The sequence below is a fragment of the Anguilla anguilla genome, chromosome 16, assembly GCF_013347855.1.
Source record: "Anguilla anguilla isolate fAngAng1 chromosome 16, fAngAng1.pri, whole genome shotgun sequence".
Taxonomy (NCBI): domain Eukaryota; kingdom Metazoa; phylum Chordata; class Actinopteri; order Anguilliformes; family Anguillidae; genus Anguilla; species Anguilla anguilla.
Window position 1 is genome coordinate 15,750,916 of NC_049216.1, and position 20,916 is coordinate 15,771,831.

General features: G+C 46.5%; 1 long non-coding RNA gene across 2 annotated transcripts in view; it reads left to right on the plus strand.

Annotated features, from left to right (window-relative positions):
• LOC118214900 overlaps positions 1-20,916 on the plus strand; it is a 181,553-nt gene that overhangs the window by 73,815 nt on the left and 86,822 nt on the right. For both annotated transcript variants that reach the window (XR_004762711.1, XR_004762710.1), the window contains exon 4: positions 14,218-14,326. This is a non-coding gene — a long non-coding RNA (uncharacterized LOC118214900). The remainder of the gene's footprint in view (positions 1-14,217; positions 14,327-20,916) is intronic.

A 20,916-nucleotide genomic window follows, 5' to 3' on the forward strand; every position in this document is an offset into this window, starting at 1 on the left:
AGTTTGGGGAATGCATTGGGAAATGAAAGGGTGTTGAAATAGCCTACTGAAAAGTCTATTTGATTTCGGCCATCGCGACGCTATCACCACGCAGCTGGGAAATGCAGTTAGGCTAGTACACGAAGCTGTGAACGTTAAACTCAGTCCCAACATCGATAGTAATCAGCATTTTTTTTCCTGAAATTTGAAATTTGGCTTTTTTCTTCACAAACACTTCTTTTGCAACTGACAAAGTAACAAAGTTGTTAATGTGACATTAACTAGCATTTATTTATAAGTCAACTTTAAGGACAAATTGGTGATTGAATCCTGGCCAATACAGGGAATAGGATATGGCTGTGATGACTGAACTTTGGATGAGAGAAGCACCCCTTCTTTATTGGTTCCTCTACCGAGAAGTTTTTTTTCCTTTCACAGGAAGGAGGACATTTTTGTAGGTATCTATCTTTACTTTATTAGCGAGTATATAGAGGTGCCATGCTATACTCTGAGTTGACTATATCCAAAGGACAGCATTGGGCATAGTTTATGTGCAATTGCCCATCATCCAGATTCTAAAGCTTCCTTTTTAGTGCCATTGACAATGCAAGTTTACGTGGACTTCTGATCTCCCACCTGTGTCCCACCAAATAAGTGTCAGAGCCTCCTGCTCCATGGCTTTATGTTGTATGGCTGCTGGGACAAAGGGCTCCTCCACAGCTCTGAGGCTTTAACTTCCCTGCTAAGCTGTGAAAGCATTGCACCGGCTTCACCGTTCGTCCCCCTGTCATTGCTTCTCCGTGTGTCTCTCTCCAGGTTCCCATGATTGCTTTACATACTATGTGCGACTGTCAATGTGTGTGTGTGTGTGTGTGTGTGTAAAACCGTGCCTGCCTGGATTTAATCCGCTACGCCTCAAATAAATGGTCTTGCAATAAAATGTGAAAATAGTGTGTGCTTCTTCAGAGTTTTAATCTTTTCAGTTTCTGAAGTAAATAACATTTGAGTACAAATGCAGTACATGATGACCATAAAATCACTGCTGGACAGGACTGACTATTAGGTCTCAACAAAGTTACTTTACCTAAATCCTGTTGGCAATATTATAACTGCATGATGGATCTTGTTCCTGTGACGTCCTAATTCTGCACCCCTGTCGGCTGTGATTATTGAACCTGAGGTGACGCAGAGAAGGTTCAGAGGAGATGCTGGGCCTTCTCAAGGAGACGAGCCTGCAACACTCCACCGAACCTGCGCTTCTGAATGCGCCAGGCCTTGTACTCGGCCGCTAACTTTCAAAATGCGTGTTGCCCGGCTTAGGAAGAGAACGGCGAACTGAAATGCGGGCGGACGCTAAGAGCGCGCTACAGCGCGTCGTCGAGCGCGAGTCCCACGCCTCGCGGCTGGACTGAGTTAGCTACTGTTCACCACGCGTTATCTACCGTTCACCGCGCGTTATCTACCGTTCACCGCGCGTTATCTACCGTTCACCGCGCGTTATCTACCGTTCACCGCGCGTTATCTACCGTTCACCGCGCGTTATCTACCGTTCACCGCGAGTTAGCTACTGTTCACCGCGCGTTATCTACCGTTCACCGCGAGTTAGCTACTGTTCACCGCGCGTTAGCTACTGTTCACCGCGCGTTAGCTACTGTTCACCGCGCGTTATCTACTGTTCACCGCGCGTTATCTACTGTTCACCGCGCGTTAGCTACTGTTCACCGCGCGTTATCTACTGTTCACCGCGCGTTAGCTACTGTTCACCGCGCGTTATCTACTGTTCACCGTGCGTTATCTACTGTTCACCGCGCGTTATCTGCTGTTCACCGCGCGTTATCTACTGTTCACCGCGCGTTATCATGCAGCCGTCAGCAGCCAGCTGTGTTCATGGTGCTGGGTTTTCGGTTTTGAGTCTTCCTGTGAACTGGACAGTACACACATCAAAGGGTGATGGCGTGGAATGCAGTGTGCCTGTCTGAGCTAAACATTTCTCAGTCATGAAATACTGAGCCACAGGTCCACTGAAGCAAACTACATTGGCTGGTTCTCTGTTCAGGATTTACCCTCATTTGTGCCAGTAGGCTACATACTGGCAGTAACATCTGTCAACAGATGTGTTTCTTTTACTCTCACAGACCTTGGCCTTGGGCCGCGAGATTTTTAGGAAGACGTTTTGGGAGCGTGGAGCTCTGTCCCTTCGTGCCCTGTTGTTGTTCCTTTAAAGCAATCTTTCCCTGGCAGCGTGTAATAGGGTATCAGTGATGTGAGCTGTGTTGTGTAATCAAACATATTAAACCGGTGTCCTTGTTGCTTCGACGACGTGATCCGTTCAGACAGAGATGAAGGTTAACCGAGGCAGGCGATGAAATATAGACTGCCCTGCGCAAAACCACAATGTTGCAGTTTAATTAAAAGAATTCATTAGAGTGGTAGCCCATCCAAGGTAATTAGTATGCATAATTTATGTTTTGCTTAATGCAGGAGGGCAGAGGCCCGAATTAGAAACTCAGCTTAACCTTAAGTGGGGAGGGACAGAGGGGATAGGAACCTGTTATTTATACTGTGTCGGTAGGAGAGCTAATGTCACAGGGGTGGAAATCATTCCCGAAAACTTTGGTCGAGGTTTTGGCTTACAGTAAAGTGGAGAAAAGACCTTATTTATTTATTTTTCCTGTTTGCGTGACTGTGAGGCCATTAATCTGAATTATATACACGCCTCTCAGGGCAACCCCCTGAACCAGCCCGTGGATGGGAGTGACGGACAGTCGTTTGCACAGGAAATTTATGTGGCCGTAAATTGCGGACGCCGGAGAGCACTGTGGGCTGAATGAAAAGTTTGTTTGGATTTGAAAAAATAGGAAGTAAACAGTCTGCGCTGGGGGCTCTCAAATTGCTTTACTGAAGTGCAAATTCCACAGACAGCGGTCACATCATTCCTTTGTTTAGCCGCATGCATTGTGGTGGTATTATTTTAAATCATCACATTTTGTGATTTATTGAAAGAATCAGTTCTGGACATAGAGTTTAAGATGCATGTCGAAGCCATACCAGGAAAACAGAAAGGCCAAGAAGCCCCGTAGCTCAGGTATCATAGCAAGGCATTTTCCCAGTCTCTGTTCTTCACCAGTGGCTGTGAGAACTGGGAGATGTGTGGGCTACATGTTGTGGAAAAGGAGAGATAAGGAAGCCTGAGCATTAACAGAATAACCGCTGAGCCTTTAGCTTGTCTGTAGTGGCGCACTATCGGCGGAAAGGGGCCAGCACCACGCACGCGCCACTCTCGTTTCTCTCTCGCGCGCTGCGGCTCGCTGTCAACTTCGCATCCGCGGAGGCGGCGTAATAAGACGAGGGTAAGCAAGATCTGCATCGGGCTCAACTCTGCGAATGTGACAAGGCTGTGATGGACTTTCGTTTTTGAAGTCAGCGCCTTGCTGGTGGCTATGTTTTCCTCCGAAATTGCCGTCATCAACAGAAAACAAATATTTCCTTATGCATTGATGGACTGTACTCAGTACGGCTGACTGATTGACTCGGATGCCCACATTCATTTTGACCACGGTGTCTTTTTTCTTAACCGTCTGCTGAATTTCAGCAAGCTTGTGTGTGCACACTTCAGATGCCTGATTCTTCACCGGTGACAGCAAATCACTTGAAATGATGATGTGGATTTAAAAAAAAAAAAAAAAAAACAGCAAAGCATTTGTTTGACATTTGCATAAATTTGTCAGTCGAGGATAAGGGCGAAGATCACTGTGGTTAATCACAATACGTATTTTGCTTTAGGGCCAAGAGCATTGCGGTTAAGGACAGACAGCTCTGCAGTTCAGGAATAAAAAGAATTCTGACTAATGCGAACAAATGCATTGTAATACCAAATCAGGACGGTTAACTTGGCACGTTTCATGACAGGGCGAACAGCATGGCGCTTCGACTGAAAGTGAGCCTGATTTTCATGCAGAAAGCGTAGCGGCGGTGAGCGGCCAGACAGGCAGTGCCGCTTTCAGACCGAGTCACTTCCCTCGTCTGAAGGGCTGCGGCCGCAGCCCGTCCACCGCCGCAGCTCGTCCGCCCCCGCAGCTCGTCCACCCCCGCAGCCCGTCCGCCGCCGCAGCCCGTCCGCCGCCGCAGCCCGTCCGCCGCCGTGCGGGTGAAAGAAATGAACCGGCCACTGATTTACGTTCATCAGCGGGCCGCGTGGAGGTGGGATGCGCGATAACTCACGTATTTATATTTCCACTCTGTCCCGCCGAGGCACCAGCCAAAATGTCACATTCATACATCACCCGATTACCTGTTATGTTTATTGTTGAAAACATTTTTAATATTTTTCATAGGTAATGTATTTACATTGGAAGGCAGACGCTTCCCTCAAAAATTGTTGGCAGTAATTCATTTGAAAAATCCACAGTTACTCACGGCCTGTCGTGACTTTCCTGTTTCTTTAATGAGGAGGCACATCCAGGCAGATATCTTCCACCGGCCTGCAGTACAGCGTTCACCTTTCAGACAGATTAAGAGTGAAGGGCAAAGCAGCAACACCGCGCTTCTGCTTCTGAGTGCGCCGGGTTTTCCCTGCACAAATAAGGCCTGTTCAATATGCCCTCGGTTACTTTTTGTTTTGTTTTTAAACAAAACTTCGGTTGCAGTTTTTATTTTTATTTTTTTTGTTCCCTTTAAAATGGCATTGAGACAAAGGCCTAAATCACTAACACAGTTTGGCAAGGAACCAAATGACCAAAATTAACTCAAACTATATTTGTGATTTGTGGGGAAAAACAACTAGATCACAAAAACACCATGGACATTTTTTTTATTTTTATTAAATTGAAGTTACAATGGCTTTCACACACATTAGCTACCTTGTTCTAAACCCACAGCTAGTTTCACTACTCCGTTAAGATTTGCACATATTAGTCTCTAATCGGCAGTCACGAGGACAGGAGCGGACATTAATAGAGACAGTTCACCGATGGTGTACGATTACAGCCTGACGCTAAGATAATGTGCTTATCTTAAGCAGTCACAGGCCCTAATGCGCGTGGCTAAGACGCGGCAGCGCTGGACAGAGTCAGGTAGCTGGTAGCGGAAGCAGCGGAGCCATGGGAGTCCGGCTCTGGCCAAAACACCCATGTGTGCATGAAATTAGAGTGTCAGCATTTGATTCATGCTGCCTGGCTGTGACTATGAAACAAATTATGCCTGTGGGTGGCAAGCGCAATATTAGCCTAAGCAGATAACAGGCCCGCCAGACGGCCGGAGCGCCCCGGCCCCTCTCCCCGCCACTCTCCCAATGTCAACACCATTAGAGGCCCCGGACGCGCCGCGCGGGTCCCCTCCTTCCCCAGCCGCGTCCTCCCGCTCGCGCCTCAACGGCCACCGAGCCTCAGCAAAGGAAAAGAGAGTTTTCAAAGATCTGTGTGACTTTACCACAAGGAGGTAGTTATTACTGCTTTAAATACTGCCTCAGTATTACAGTGCTTTCTCAGGCTCAATATTGTCAGGCGTGTGTGTAAAACCTATTATGCAATCGATTCTATACGTTGTTTTGAATGGAATATCAGTAGCCCGAGGGTGAAAGTGGAAAACAGATCTTCATTGGGCAGTGACTGACATAAAGAGGAAATGCTTTTCTTTTTTTCTTTGCTCCGATAAACAAAAGTTGCTTATTAGTTTGTGATATCATTCATTTCCTTTTTGAAACTTCCTTTTGTATTGTGATTCAACTCTTGTGTTATAGTAGCTTTATTTTTCATCTAAGCTGAGCACATTTTGTGCATGCACAAATAACCTTTTTCAGCTCGGCTAAATATCAGCTCATAAAGTATCTTCTATTGGACTCCTGAGGTTTAGATCCAGTTTCTGTTCAGAAGCGTGGCATATCTGCATTAAGAAAAAGTTTAAACTGATTAAATCACAATCTCCATATAATCCACTACAGCAGCACAGCTAACACCCAATAATAAGCGTTTAATGAGCAGAGAGATGCCGTCACTCTCTACAGGACATGGAATATCTAAAGAAATCTTATGTCTGATAAATAAGGCCAGGCTGGTTTGTGCTGGTGCGTGATGAGTGGTGTATATTTAAAAGCAGTTTTCTTTGTTTCTTTTTAAAGTATGTATACATATGATGTGAATTTATCCTCCTTTCACAACTTGCCCCATATATGCATAAAATCAGATAAAATAAATAGAAAAATAATTTTTTTTTGCATGACTAGAGGGAGAGAGAGAGTGTGACAGATGCACACATGTACGTTTGTATACATATATGTGCATGTGTGTCATAATTGTCAGTGGAGTGTGTTTGCTTCAGCACAAAAAGAGGAGAAGCCCTCAAAAGTAAACAGTTTAGTTTGGAGAGAGCTCCGGAATAACAGCAGGGACTGTCTGGTCAGCCATAGGGGATTACTCGCTTAACACTTCCACAATGTCAAGACAATTGTGCGCAATCAATGCATATAGGGCCTTTCAGTGCGTTGCTAAGTTACCGATACTGTCAACATGAAAATGTCAGTTTCCGACCTGGCCTCCACCGCCCGTGTGTGCAGAGGAACTAATAATGAGTGATACGTAAAACAATTTTTTTTTTTTTTTACACGGGAGGGTACAGGTTTTGGGTCACGTGTGACGGCGGTGCGTCCGGGCGCGTCCGCACAGGTAGGTCAGCGCGTACGCACGCGCGCACGCTCCATCTTCAGTCCGCGGCCAAAGTCCGTTCCCCCGTCGGCGGCGGCGAGCTGGCCTCGGGACAATGGCGAGCTGTCGGGGCGGGCGAGCGGGGAAGACTGCACAGCAGGGGGCTCGCCTGGCTGTCATTCAGCTGAAAACTTTACCCCCCTTTCCCTCCCTCCCCTTTTTTACGGGGGGAAGATGGAGGAGGGACGGGGGGAGGCTGTGAATCGCAGACGCACAGAGCCGCGGCCGCACTGTGGGACGGCGTCTAAGTCCAGCCCCGTGGACTCAGTGGGAGCAGTCGCTGACCCAAAATGTCGGACGGAATCTTAAGGAGCGTTTTTAGCGAGTCAAGTCTCGTAATCCCTCTGCTACACAAACTGGGGCAAACCACAATGCACCGGGTCCCAAACCTTTTGTTTATTAAATACAAAAGTTATTCTGTAAAGACAAAAGAGGCTTAAATTATGTTAAAAATGTTTAAATGATAAACATTTATGACAGAGTGCACATGGTTATAGTGAACTTAAATGGGGGGGGGGGGGGTTGTATTATTTGAAGCCTTTTATTTATTTCTATTATGCATGGTTTTGGTTCAGCATTGGTTGTGCCATGTAATGTGTGACAGAAAAAGAAGGGAAAAAACAGGTTTTTTTATACTGTGACAGTAGCACAGAAGGACTTGCAGATAGGAATGTGTATTGGCTCAAAGAAGTGATAATGGGGGCCACTGGTCTTTAAGTAGCCACTTCATGATAGGAAAAGCCTTTGGCTCTTACTTCAGGAAGTGTAAAAGGTGTGGTGTGTGTGTGTGTGTGTGTGTGTGTGTTTCTTTGCAGTTGTGCCTGTCTCTGCTGCTACATGTGTGTGTGTGTGTGTGCGCGCGTGTGCATGTGTGTGTGTGTGCGTGTATGTGCATGTGTGTGTTTGTGTGCAAGCTTGTGTGCCCATGCGTGGGTGTAACTGAGTAGCAGGTTCTGTTAATAATTTGGCTCTCCAAGCCGTGTGCTCCCCGTAGCTCATACTGTATGATGAGTAAAATATGGCTGTGTGCTCCCCACCCCCAGGTCCTTGGAGAATAGAGTGTATGTGCTGCTTTCCATTCCCTCCCAGCTCTTAATTACTCAGCTTTGATTGAATGATGGTCTTGCTTTGGCATCACATGTACATGCGTGCCGTTTGTCCTTTGGCATGGAAGCTCACGGTGTAGTGTGCCTCTTCATGAAAGATACAACTAACATATCTAATCATTTTGTGTGGCCCTTAACCAAATTAGCGGTGCCAATTAATATTCAGTCTAATTGATTAAGATTAACTTCCCGTTCAATTAATTGTTCAAGGGTCTAGAGCAATCAATCATACAGCCAATTAAGCTTAATTGAGACAGCTGCCTCAAGTTTGAGGGCCAGATATATTCACAAAGATTTGTTGAATTAACACCTCTAATTCAATGTTTATCCCCCCCCCCCCCCCAGTACTAACATGTTTCTCTTTACAAAGACAAAAGTTGCAAACCTCTGAGTCAACCCCGATTAATATTCAGTTAACTTCTTCCTCAAATCTAATGAATAAAGTCATAAAGAAAATCAGTACACACAAAGTGTTCCCCTGGACCAGGGTGACATAACACCAGCACAACTGTGCCTAACAAACCGTGAAATACTTGCTCAAAACTGTTTTGTCAAAACAGCTCCGGGTGACTCGAAAACAAATTTCCACATTCGCAATATTTTTTCACATTTTTCATGTTTCCAGAAGCATGCTGCAAATCTAAATCCAATGTTTGCGTACTTAAATTTTTACATCAAAATTTTTTTTTAACTGCACAGTCAGACTGACAAAATATTTTGTTTGGGTTGTCGGGGTAATACGTGTTAAAGATGAACCTCTCCCTAAAAGTGGAAGGGCCCGTTAATCATCGTGGTTATGGCTCACGGTGTTTCAGTGTGAAGGCTGTTCGGCGCAGAGTCCGTGCAGGTTATTAATGAGCTGTTTATTGCATTTTTTTGCTCCTCCTCTCTCTCGGCAGCGCCGGCTCGCTCGCGGTGCGCGGGTGAAGTGCCCTGGAGCTGCGGCCGGCCCTCGGTCGCGTTCGCGGCGCACACGCCCTTACGCACAGGGTGGAGAAAAAAGGAAAAAGTTCAAAGCCTGCTCCTTTCGCCCCGCAGAAAGAGCCGGGGCCGCGCGCGGGAACGCCTCGCATCCATCACACCGCGGGCTCCAGCCCTGTCAGCCGCCGCTCCCGTCTGCAAAAACAGCCCTCCGCCAATCCCCTACCGCCTTCTGCATTTTTGCCTGTTTTTTTTTCTTTTTCTTTTTCTTTCTTTATTTTTGGCCTCACCTCACGTTCACATTTCCATTTTTAGGCACGCCGGGGTATTTGCATTGTTCTGATGAGTTTTGATGATGAGTTGGGTGGGGGGGTGGGTGGGTGGAGGCTTTAGGTTTGGAGCAGATGGGTGTTTTTTTTGGCGCATATTGAAATGTGTGGTGTATTTGATGGATTCCTGGCTGTGAGCTTGTAAAGTAATTAAGTCAGCCTGATTGGTGAAGTGAAATGGGTGTCACAGGTATGACTCATCTTTACTGGTAGGGCTGCCATTCCCATCACTCTTGAATGGTAAGTGTTCGGTATGACACACGGGTTTGCGACGGGCCTCTCTAGCCTGCTTGTCTGCCATACGCAGTCGACAGGCCAGGCGCTCTTACCCTAACAGCTCAATCATCCTCCTTGGCCACACTGTCCCATGGTGGCATTTGCAGCTGAAACTTAATGTTTTACAAGATCACATTACAATGTAAGGTGATTTTAAAGTCTTAATAATTCTTAAATGTTAAATGTTTATTATCTAAAACATTACAGGGCAGACATGTTTACTGTGTTGGATTACTAAGCATTGGTATTAATTGGAATTAGTAGCATTAGGAGGCGTTTGTGTTTCTTGTGAGTTTCACATATCCAGTTATCAGCTGTGTGTCTGTGAGTGTTTTCACACTTAGCCCAGCTCAGTGGAAGCTGCAATAGACTACGGCTTAATTTTATTGTAAATATAAACACCTCTCTTTAATGAGGGTATTTAGCTTACTTGACACCGAGGTGTTTGGGCGTTAAAAGATTTTAGCTTCTATTTGCTATGCGTAAAATGTGTTAGGATAATAACAGGCTGTGTGGATTTTTAGTACCCTGCTATTTCCCCTGCAACCATGGTGCGACAAGCTAATTTATCACCTGTCTCGGAATCTTATCTATCTCTACACGGCCATAAACTAACACTTGCGCAGCACTTCAAAGGTGGATTGGGAACCAGAGGTGCGAGAGGCACCACGTTTTGCTGGGAGGGAGATGAGGCGCCGCTGATTAGCCTCTGGAGTGCGGGCGCGCTAGGCCCCGTGGGGGCTACAGCTGGCGCGGTCCGCCCAGCTGGGCGAGTGAGAGGGGGGGAGGGGGGGTGGGACTGGGCGGTCACGCAGCCGCGGTCCTCCTCCAGGCCGGGGATCCCCGGTCCGGTCCGGTCCGGTTCCGCTCGCCGTGCCGGGGCGTGGGTCAGGGGGGAGCGTGCCCCTCCGCTCGCGGCGCGGGAAGATGACCGCGGACGACCGGGAAGAGGAAACTAACCAGGTCTTTATCTCCTGTGCGCCGGTCGTTCAAACCTTCTGGAGGTGCAGAAAAAGGGGTGATGTCATCTCTATAAAAGAGTAAAGGGCTGTAGGGTGCATTCAGGGGGTGAGCGTCAAGGTCAAAGAATGGCTCTCTGCAGAACTGCGACCAGTGTAGTTTCACAGTTTGTGTGTGTGTGTGTATGTGGGTTGTATTTCTGTGTGTGTGCATGCATGTTTGTGTGTCTGCGTGTGTGTGTGTGTGTGTGTGTGTGTGTATAGATGTGGTTGTATTTGTGTGTGTATGTATGCATGTTTGTGTATGTGCGTGTGTTTGTGCTTATATGTGTGTGGTTCTGTGTGCGTCTGTGTGTTGAGGAGGAAGGGGGGTGGATATAAACTGTTTGCTTTTGTAAGCATATGTAAGCATTTTGTGCAATGCAGATGGATATTATTTTCAGCATTGTCAAAGAACCAGTCTCCATTGTTCCATCGACGACAAGTGGCTGCTTTGATCTAATCTCATGTCGTTGTGATCAGTGTAAAAAAAAAAGAAAGGGAAAAAATCCCCACTGACAGAGAGCTTCAGTCATTTGCCTTTTGTTGTTGTGGTAATCTCTTCGTATTTAAATTCCACTTTGTTCCTTTGTCTCTTTGTTGTTGAACTCAATACCAGTTTAATTAGCAGTGGCTGGTTACTCTACAGTATACTCTGTAACAGTTAATCACAGATCACACTCTTGAGGCATTATTCACCGCTCCCCCCCCCCGCGCTCCAATATCCCGGCCTGGACTAACCGAAATGGTTAGACCAATAAAAACATCACATAATTACCTAAACAGCGAATCACATTCGTTCTGGGTTACGCTGTTGCTCTTGCGGTTGGAGCGCAGTGCCCACGTCCACACGGCGAGGTGGCCGTTGTTTGGTGCAGGTCTGGAAGCTTCAGCCTGGCACAGGAATGCTCTGCGCTGCACCTGAGCACTGAAACAGCGCGTGCTTTCCGCCCGGGCATTAATCCCGTTTCCAGAACTTAACCTCTTTCATTTTCATAGCAAATCAGATCATTTCACAGTCTTGCGGTCCTGTTCTTCCAAACGGTCTGGTTCATTTCCCCCCTCAACCTTAGCAGCCTGTTTAGCAAAGAATACCAGCAATCTGGTCAAATGTTGGACAGAATACAGTCTCATTGGACTGTTTTTGAAATACGGTGGGAAACAGCATATTACTGTGTGATCAAGAGCCCTTTTTTATTAGAGGAATCCATGTTTACTGCATTTGTGTTCTCACATCATCCAGCACAACAGACATTCTTTTAAAGCTACAAACACAAAATTATGAAAGTGGAAGGCCCCGGTTACATCCGTCAGTTTCTTAATACGTTTCATCGCTGGGGCAGCCCAAACAGAGATGTCACTGAATGGGTTTTCTCTTCATTTTCTGATGCAAACCTCGTAAAAGCATAATCTGTTTATCTATAATTCTGGCATTGTGCGCGCAATCTTTTCCGGAGTCCCTGGTGGCCTAATTTATGTTAAGTCATATACCTCCCCCGTGGCTGTTTTGAAGTGTTCAGAATGGAGGCTCGCTCGCCAGGCCTGTGCCAGTGCCAGCGTCCCTAGTGTGAGTCGGTCTCTATGGAGAGCACATCATGCTGAAACCATCTGCAGGTCCGTGGGGCGGGTTTCTGAAGAAAGAGCGAGAGAGAAAGAAGGAAGGAGAGAGAGAGAGAGAGAGAGAGAGAGAGACTTCTGGGGGTTCCACTGTTATCCCGTTTCTCACGTGAAGCACGTAATTAATTCAAATCTCGGGAAGGCGATTGCTCCCCGGTTCAAAAACCGCGCGGAACACAGCTGCCAATTCCTGAGAGTGCGCTGTTTGTCTGATGCCCTGGAGTGTTTGCTCAAAATATGGAAAAAGCAGAAGAAGAAAAAACACGCGTTCAGAACGCGCCTCAACCTAGATTCCGCGCGTCTTCAGACGTCGGCGGAGAAGAGGGCCGCAGCGCGGACCGACAGTCGCCCTCGCCGCCCTCGCCTCGCTCGCTCGCGGGAGAGCGGTGCCGGCGTCGGATCCCGCCTCGTTATCCCGCGGCGCCGCGGCCCTCCGTGTCGGCGGCTCCGACGCTGGCTGCACCGCACCTCCAGCTGTAATTAATCATGTCGCCCGCGCCGTCGCGCGCTAGCTAATTACTGTGTTTGGAAGGAGCGGCGACACGGAGGCGTGCGCGCCCCGGCAGAAAGCTGCGGCTAATTAGAGAGCGCGCTAATGTGGGCCGGACCAGCAATCAGCCCGAGTGATGCCCGCGCCAGCGCCAGGCACGGGGCGGACACCCTTATCATCCTAACCATAAAAGAATATAGGCTGCTTCTCATTAATTAATGAATGAATTAATTAATGCATAGCAGGGTGATGAAATGGGATGAAAGAATTAGCTTATGGTAGTCAATAAGCCGTACGGGGAATAGTGTTTCACTTCGGGGCGTACAGTCCATTCCGTGTAGTCTCGTAAGAGCGCACTAATTGAATAAACAACAGCTAGAATGGCGACGAGACATCAGATTCAGCTGAGATAAAGAAAAGAAGATTCCCCCCCCCCTTTTTCAGGGGGTTAAAGAGCCAGTGATAAAATTCCAGATCGGCAAGTCATACATGGTGTTGAAGGTCATCCCCGGGCCGACTGTTTAGATCGTTATCGCGAACAACAGAGCTTTTTGTGAGGAATGTAATTTAGACGTGGCCTGTGGGGCTGACACGTCCCATGCATTGCGCTGTGATGTCAGGCACAGCCCGTTTCCCCTCCGGTGTGAAGTTCACACCCTGGGAGACAGAGGCCCCTCCCCCACCGGTGCCAACCCTCACACAGGTAGGCAGCGCCCGCTCACAGGGTGTGTGTGCGTGCGTGCGTGTGTGGGTGTGTGTGTGTGTGTGTGTGGGGGAGGGTGAGGGTGGGGTGGGGTGGGGTGAAACCCGCTGGTGGCCGTTAAAGAGGAGGAGCGGCCGTGTGAAAAGAAAACGGCACTAATTCATTGGCAATAAAACCGCTCCCGTTCCCAAACTGCGGCGGGCCCGATTGCCACCCCGGGCCGGCTAATTGTCATACAGCCGAGGGAGGAAGCCACCGCTGCGCCTCCAGCCCGGGCCTGCGACAAGAGTAAATAACCCTGTAAATAACAAACAGGGGAGCGGCAGGACCGCGCGTCACGGTGCGCCGCGCCGCCAACCTTAACCACGCGTGGACCGGGGCCGCGCGCTAGCCCGCTAACTCCCCTTCTTTAGCCTCCTTAGATGGCGCCGCGGCTAACGGGTGAGTCGCGGGGGCAGCGCGACGGCGGCTCTGGCTGTTGTCTTGTTATATAGGTCGCGGAAAAACCAAACAGAATCACCTCTAGCTCTGCGGGATGATTAATTCATTCGCTGGCAGCTGATCCTTGCGCGCTAGCAGATTGCTCCTTGGTAAAATGCCACAGAAAATACAATGGGCAACACGCTCTTTGAGGGGTCTGTAAGCCTTTCAACGATTTAGGCCAGACCAATAAAAGCACATTTCGGTTCTTCAGAGTCAACAGTTTCCACCAGCCACGTACACCTTTTAGCTGTGCGCTGTTGTTTTGCTCTGTTACTGCTGCATGTCACCTTTATTTGAAAAAAGCGCCTTGTTAGATTTCTGGTATTGTAAACTTTTGTAACCTGGATTTGTGTGGAAAAAAACTGAACTGAGTCTTGGCTCTTTTATTTTACTCTTTTGTGCAAATCAGATGAAATGTTTGAAGTGTTTTTTGAAATGCACCTGTCTCACGCATGCAATGCCCGCGTGATTGGCACTGCCTTGTGGCCCTGCTGCTGCGGAGGAAATGCTCCGCCCTTTTTTTCCGTGCGTGTGCTGAGCGAAGTCTCTTGTGTGAAGGTGATGTGCCAGTCTGTCTGCTGTCAGGAAACTACAAGGCCTTTTTTCTCTTTTTTCAGCTCTTCCCTGCTTGACGTGACCGTTCGAAGTTCCGTCCTGATTGGACGAGCCCTTGGCGTCAGTGCTCCGTGTGCCCGCCCCACTTCTGATGGATTTACACCTTGTGAGGTATGCAGGGATACGCCTCTGTGATGTTTGTGAAATGTTTACCCAACGGAGGGAACTGTGTGTCCCAACACTCGAAGACTAGCCGCCCAGGTCAGATTCGCCAGTCACACCTCCGCAGGTGACGGGTAAATCACCGCGTCGGAGTTCGGGCGGGGTGGACGGAGGGTTGTGACCGCTCTTCCGTCTCCGTGACGACTTAATGAGCCCGCTCAAGGGGAGTGGCGTTGCCAGTGAGCAGCGGCGAGGGGTACAGCTGTGTACAGGCTCTGTCGTGTGCACGCCGTTCCATAAGGATGTGTACTAATGCATGCATGCTTTTTCCACTGCACTATACATCACAAAAGAGTACATGAAGTTTACCAAGTATGTACTTAGTTTCCAAAGTACATAAAAACTTTAAATTCCTGCTGTGGATGTTTTTTATGTTATGTTTTGTTGGGAATAGCATGGGAAAAGGGAGCAATACTCTAATAAGTGACTAAGTGACTGTCAGACTGGGCTTTTATTGCATTAATGCCATTTGCCTATTAGAGGCACTGGCGGCCATTAAGTGTTGCATAGGAACTGCAACCAGTATGAACGCGCGCGGCGTTTGCGGCTCTCCCTCTCACGCACCAGTTAAGCGGTCCCACCCGTGGCCATGCAGGTGTCTGCGATCTGACGGAGGGCCCTCAGACACGAACCCCAAAGTCCCAGTGTTGCCTCTCACACCTACGTGGGGGTGCGTGTGGGGTGGGGCGGGGCGGTGGGGGGTGCGGGGCCGTAAACGCCCGCTCGAGTGACCACAAATCAGCGCTGAAAACAGGCGTGGATCTTCAAAGGCGGGGGCCGCCCCAAGTGATTTACGGACCCCGCGGAGAACAAGTTAGACATGGACACTGTCCCTGCACCTGGGCTATTATCAGGCAGCCAGGATGGGCTCTCACCAAGCAAAAGACATTCAAATGTACAAGCAGAAGATTAGGCTGATTCAATCTTCTTTCCTTGGAGGGGGGGGGGGGGGGGTGGTGGTAGTGGGGGGTGAAAAAAAGGAAAAAGAAACCCCTTAAGACTTCAAAAAGGCCTCCCTCTCTCTTTCTCCCTCTGTGTCCTGAAAGAGTGAAAGGGAAAAAGATAAAGACAGGGCCTTGTGTATTGAAAGTGCTAATTCAGAACTTATTCCTCTAATGCACTCACGAACCACTTTTAATTGTCTGAGTTTGCATTCAAATGGCATGTTTGCAGCTTTTAATTGCTGGCTGCTTTGAACAAATAATTGAAATGCATGACTTGTGGGGCCTACTTAAACAGCTCTAATGTGCTTGGCTGGTAGGTGTGGGAGCCTGTTTTGTTATGGATTCTGACAGATAGCCAGTGTGGTATTTCAAGGGGAAGTTAAAGTTTCCTAAACTGCCACGCTGACACCAGTGAGTGTGGTAGATTCCGGCTTTAATGATGCCCAAGTAATTTCTTCTGCCAGAAAAAAAAAAATGGTTTTAACGATTCAAATAAATCACTTTGAAGAAAAAGACCCCACGCAAATATTTGGCCTTGTATGAATAGCATAGCACAAACACACACACACACACACACACACACCCGCAAACGCACACGTGCGCACGCAGCAGCGCCTCGAATTTAGAAAATAAGTGGCATTTTGAAAATGTCGTATTTTTATTTTTTTTTCTCCCGGAGATGGAAACCTATTCTCCTTTCCCGAATCAGTCCCGAGGCAGTCAGGAGTTTCAGTGTGCGAGTGTCTACTGTTGATAATGCTTTTGAAAACAAAGAATAGGGCATTTCTGACAGTGTCACAAAGCGGTGAGCTATCAGGGGGAGTGTGAGCAGACTTTGTGAGCTGTTTTACTGCAGGCAGCTGTTTCTCCCCCTCTCGGGGGAAGACGCGGTAGAGACGCGGTAAAGACGCGGTGAGGACGGAGCCGCGCTCCTCAATGGCGCGCGGTATTGAGCGGCCTTGTGCTCCACCGGGGCCTAATCTGCCCACCAGTTCCAGGAAAGTAAAGAATGAATGAATGAATGAATGAATGAATGGGAAAGACCACACCTTCTCAACTGCTGCCAAAAAATCTGGTCAGTTTGACTCCGGTAGTTCATTTTGACCTTTTAGGTTACATTGGTATATCCATGTGCTGAAGCATGTATCATGGATATGGATTCGTAAAAATATAACCCAAAATAATATATATTTTTTTAGAGTGGCAAAATGTAATTTCTTACTCATTTTTTTTTTTTTTTTTACATCAAACTTGTCTTTGTGGCAATGCTGAGTTGAAGCACCCTTGTCATGTGAAAACATTCTCAACCTCACGTAAGATTTATACTCTGTAACTGTAGCATTCTTGTACCACTTCCCAGATCTCTATAAAAGTGGAAGATTATTACATCAGGTGTTTGTTTAGAAAGGAATCCAGCTCCAGGTGCTAGCAAGCCGTATACAGAAATAAACTGACTGGAGTTGAACTGTTGGAGAGTGGTTTCCATGGCACCGGAGAGAGTCACATGTTTTGACTTTCCCTGTATTTTGTAGGGTCCACTTTAGTGTTTCTCAGTAAGTCACAAGTGTCCAGATTATATCTATGGAGATATTTCTATCTTCCTATTACTTTCATAACCCTCATCTCATATTTGAGGATTTAATTTTGTGTATTTATTAAGTATTTAGAAATCACTCCAAAAAATCCACAGTACTCTTTTTTCAGCAAATGAAAGTGGATAAAAATAACCCAAAGCTAACTTTGTCAAATCCTAAAATTGTTATCTTCCCTTTTGAGGATGGGCAAGTGCTTTTACAAAATAATTGCTTAACAAAATTTCTGCCTATTCATATTGTCCTCCCAGACTTTTACGTTCGAGAGATTGGTGAAAACTTTACAAACTTCAGAGAAAAGTTGTTGGTGTGTACCCAGTCATATGCAATCCTCAGGATATGGGTTATCATTCATTAATGTAGTTTACCATATGCAACTACACAAAACGATCAGGAATATTGACAGGTTAGATTAGCTGAAAGCAAGTCCATACACATAATGAATTCTGGGAATTCTCAAAAGTTCAAAGTTCAAAATGGTGTCTTTTTAATTAAGTACCTTTAGTTATTTTAGTGACCACATGCATGATAATTTGTGCCCAAATTCTGGGTATGCAGGGTGTTTTTTTTTTTAAAGAATGGAACCATTCCTTTAATGGAACTTGAATGTGTTGAATCTGCTTAAAATTCAAATTCCTGCTATCATTTGATCGGTCAGCGCTTGCACCCTCTCCTTAAATGAAGGTAGTGTAGCGTGAATATGGTTCTCTAGATGTGGGGGGGCTTAATGTTCTATGCAGAAAAGAGGAGGTTCAATGAGAGCCCCCCCCCCCCAACCCCCCCCACCCCAATGAAATGCCCAGCGACGGCACGGTTGCCCTGCTGTGACGGGACCACCCACTTAGGGGTGAGAAGGGATTTTAAGCCTCCCTGTCTGTTTCATTCTTTCTCCACTTTTTTTTGGAGTCTGTTTGCAGTTGTAACCAATTGTGCCAGCCATAGAATTATCCCTTTCCTCTCTGAAACCAAGATGGTACTGTCAGGCGTTTTCTTTTTTTTTTTACAGTGTGACACATATCCTGAAGGACTTTCAAACTATTTCAACCATGAGTCCAGAAGTATAAAGTGTATATACAGGTGACCAAAATGCTCTTTGAAGTAATTTTCCTGCTTCACTTAGACCATGTTTTTTATATTTCTGCCCAGACATTTTATATGTAAGCGTTTACATCCTTAAGCAAAATAGCATTGCTTATAAATCAGCTGAATATTATCATCTGTGTTTCATTTAAGGAGCAGACAGAGTGTTGAAGCTTTGCATGTGTGTGTCTGTATTGGTGTTTGGCAGATTTGTACTGCTATATATTAACAGTTGTTAACATAACCTTTTTATTGGCAGATGCACTGTTCCCATTAAAATGTCATGGGTGATTAGTCGTATTGAAGGTTTGATCGCTAGTCCTACGCTGAATAAAATAAAAGTAAAAGCACGGTGAGTTCCCCTTCGCGCTACCACCCAGCCACTGGGTTTGGCTGAGAGATCTTGTCTGTTTGGATTCCCCCCCCCCCCCGCCCTGACGCCCCACCCAAACACGTCCGTCCCCAAGTCCCGGGCTTCATTTACAACCTGTTTCTATCGACGTTTCTCACAAAGCACAACAAAAAAAGGGGGAGGGGGAGGTCCCATCCCAGCGGGCCTGACATCCCGAAAACATTGTCCCCCTAAACTCTGCGCCACCTCCATCCCCCAATGCCATATACAAACAACCCCTTTCCGTGTGTGCGGTGGGGAGGGCCGGGCGGTAAACAGAGGAATGCTTTTCGGTGGCTGTGGGTGAGGGGGGTGGGGAGGGGGGGTGGCGGGGGGGTGCGGGAAAGAGGGCGAGGGGAAATATTGTTCAGCAATGACACAGAAGTAATTTGGGTCTTACCGACTGATTCCATCAGGGCCTTTGTCGTCCCAGAAATGTTTGACCCAGAGGTCTCTGTCACCCCTGTCGTTAATGGCAGCTAAAGCAAAGTGACAGTCCCAGAAAGTAAAACATTTCACAACTAATAGCTCCCCTCAAGAGGCTTATGTATAAATATTTAAGCTCCCCCGCACACCACCCCCAACCCCTTGTCCCAAATACTAGGGGGTCTCCATGGTGCATTTTTACATAATGCAAGTGGCAGAGCAATATGTATCAGTGTGCTATTTGCCGCCTGTTCCGCATTTCACAGAGGCTAAATCTGCGAGGTTTTGATGTTTGCGCAGATGGGGCGTGTATGAGAACGTCCCGCTTTGGGTTAAACTCCGCGTGGGACGTGTTCGCGGGCTGAAAACCCTCCCGCGTCGGCTCCTTGCCCAACCTTCCACACGTAGCTCCGGCTTGCTTTCCATTAAACCGTCTCTACCGCACCGTGGTGTGAAATTGCGGAGTTAGAACTCAGCCCTGCCCACACACCTTCCAGTCCATGTTGAACATTCGCTACCTTTATAGTCATTTAAGCAAATGATGGTATCCTGTGCTCAGCGCTGAGGGCAAAGTTCGTTATACCTTAAAGTACATTTAATTGCGTACATGGCGTGCTGTAATGGTTTGACGTGCCGTGAATGATCGTCAATGTGAACAATGCGGTTACACAAGTTGTTGATTTACCTCTGTCAAACTTTGGGGTAATCTGAACCAATCCTCTTAAGAGTATTTAAATAAAGACATTAGCACACCAATGGAAGCCATAGAAACCATGTATACAGTCCCGATGGCACCACCTCTGTCATGCAGGCAAACAAACAAAAAGACTGGAGGGAAACTTTTTTAAACATGCAGTTTTTAAATATTATACAAAGCTATACAATAATGTGCAAACAGCTTATTGCTGCTGCCAAAAATAAAGAAAACAAAAGATAACATTTTGAAAAAAGTGACTAAATGATGATCTGTCTACACAGTGTTGTTTGAAAAACAGGACTCTGAGTCTGTGTGGCGACAAGGTTGTGTTTTTTTCTCTTGTCCACGACTCATAGGAACAACTCTCCCTCTAGTGGTTGCAATTTGAGTGCACCCAAGTCAGAGACATTAAAAGCAGAAGTTACGGCTTACGTCGACGGTGTTCCAAGTGTTATGTACTCCACGTTTGCTGGTCGCCATGCGGTAAGAATTCTGTCAATTAACAAACAAAAAAACCTATCACATTTGGGTCATTTATTCGATCCCAGGATACTCTGTAAGGTTTTGTTCAGTATGAATGATTTAAAATATTACCGCTCCAGCTGAAGCAGCAGTTATGATTATGTTTGTGAAAATAATATTGCATCCCCATGTAGGCCTACTTCATTTCCATACTGGGAAAACTGTTATGTATTAATATAGCTTGTGGCCTAATTGGGTTCTGCAAAGCAGATTAATTAATTCTTGGCTAATAGGCACAAACATTAAAAAACAAACTTCTTTACACTTTAGCTCAGACTGAGCGTAGCAGTTTTAAGCAACCAATGTAAATTATGCAGATTGTGTTGATTATGCAGACAAAAGAGAATTTGTTTTATTAGAGGTGGTATTTAAATATACAGATTTCCTGGCGTATAACCAAGTGAACATTTGCATAAATAAGCCATGCTTTAAAATCTGCTTTAAATATCTTTTTACTTGGCTTGAATTATTTTTATTATATCCTTTGAGGATATGGGAGTTTTTTTCTCAGAGCAAAAATGAAAAAGCCGTATTTATAGATGTATAGTTTTTGATCCTGTCCAGAATCAATCCATATTTTTAATCTACATTATGTTGCACATACATACATGTCTCATTTTCATTACTCTCGCGCTGCAATGTTGTAAACGCACACTGACGAAATATTTTCTGTTATATTAGTGGAAAATCTGTTTCTGATAGTGATGCATATTTGTGATGGCAGATACAAATCTGTTGCAGCAACGATAATTAAAAACTGCTGGGAAAAAAACCTCTAATGATGTTGTGGCATGTTTTCGCCGTCAGCCGTTATACATTGAATCAGATTAACAAGGGCCTACTTTCGTCTGAAATCTGCAGGATACCTCACTGTTGCGTTGAATTCG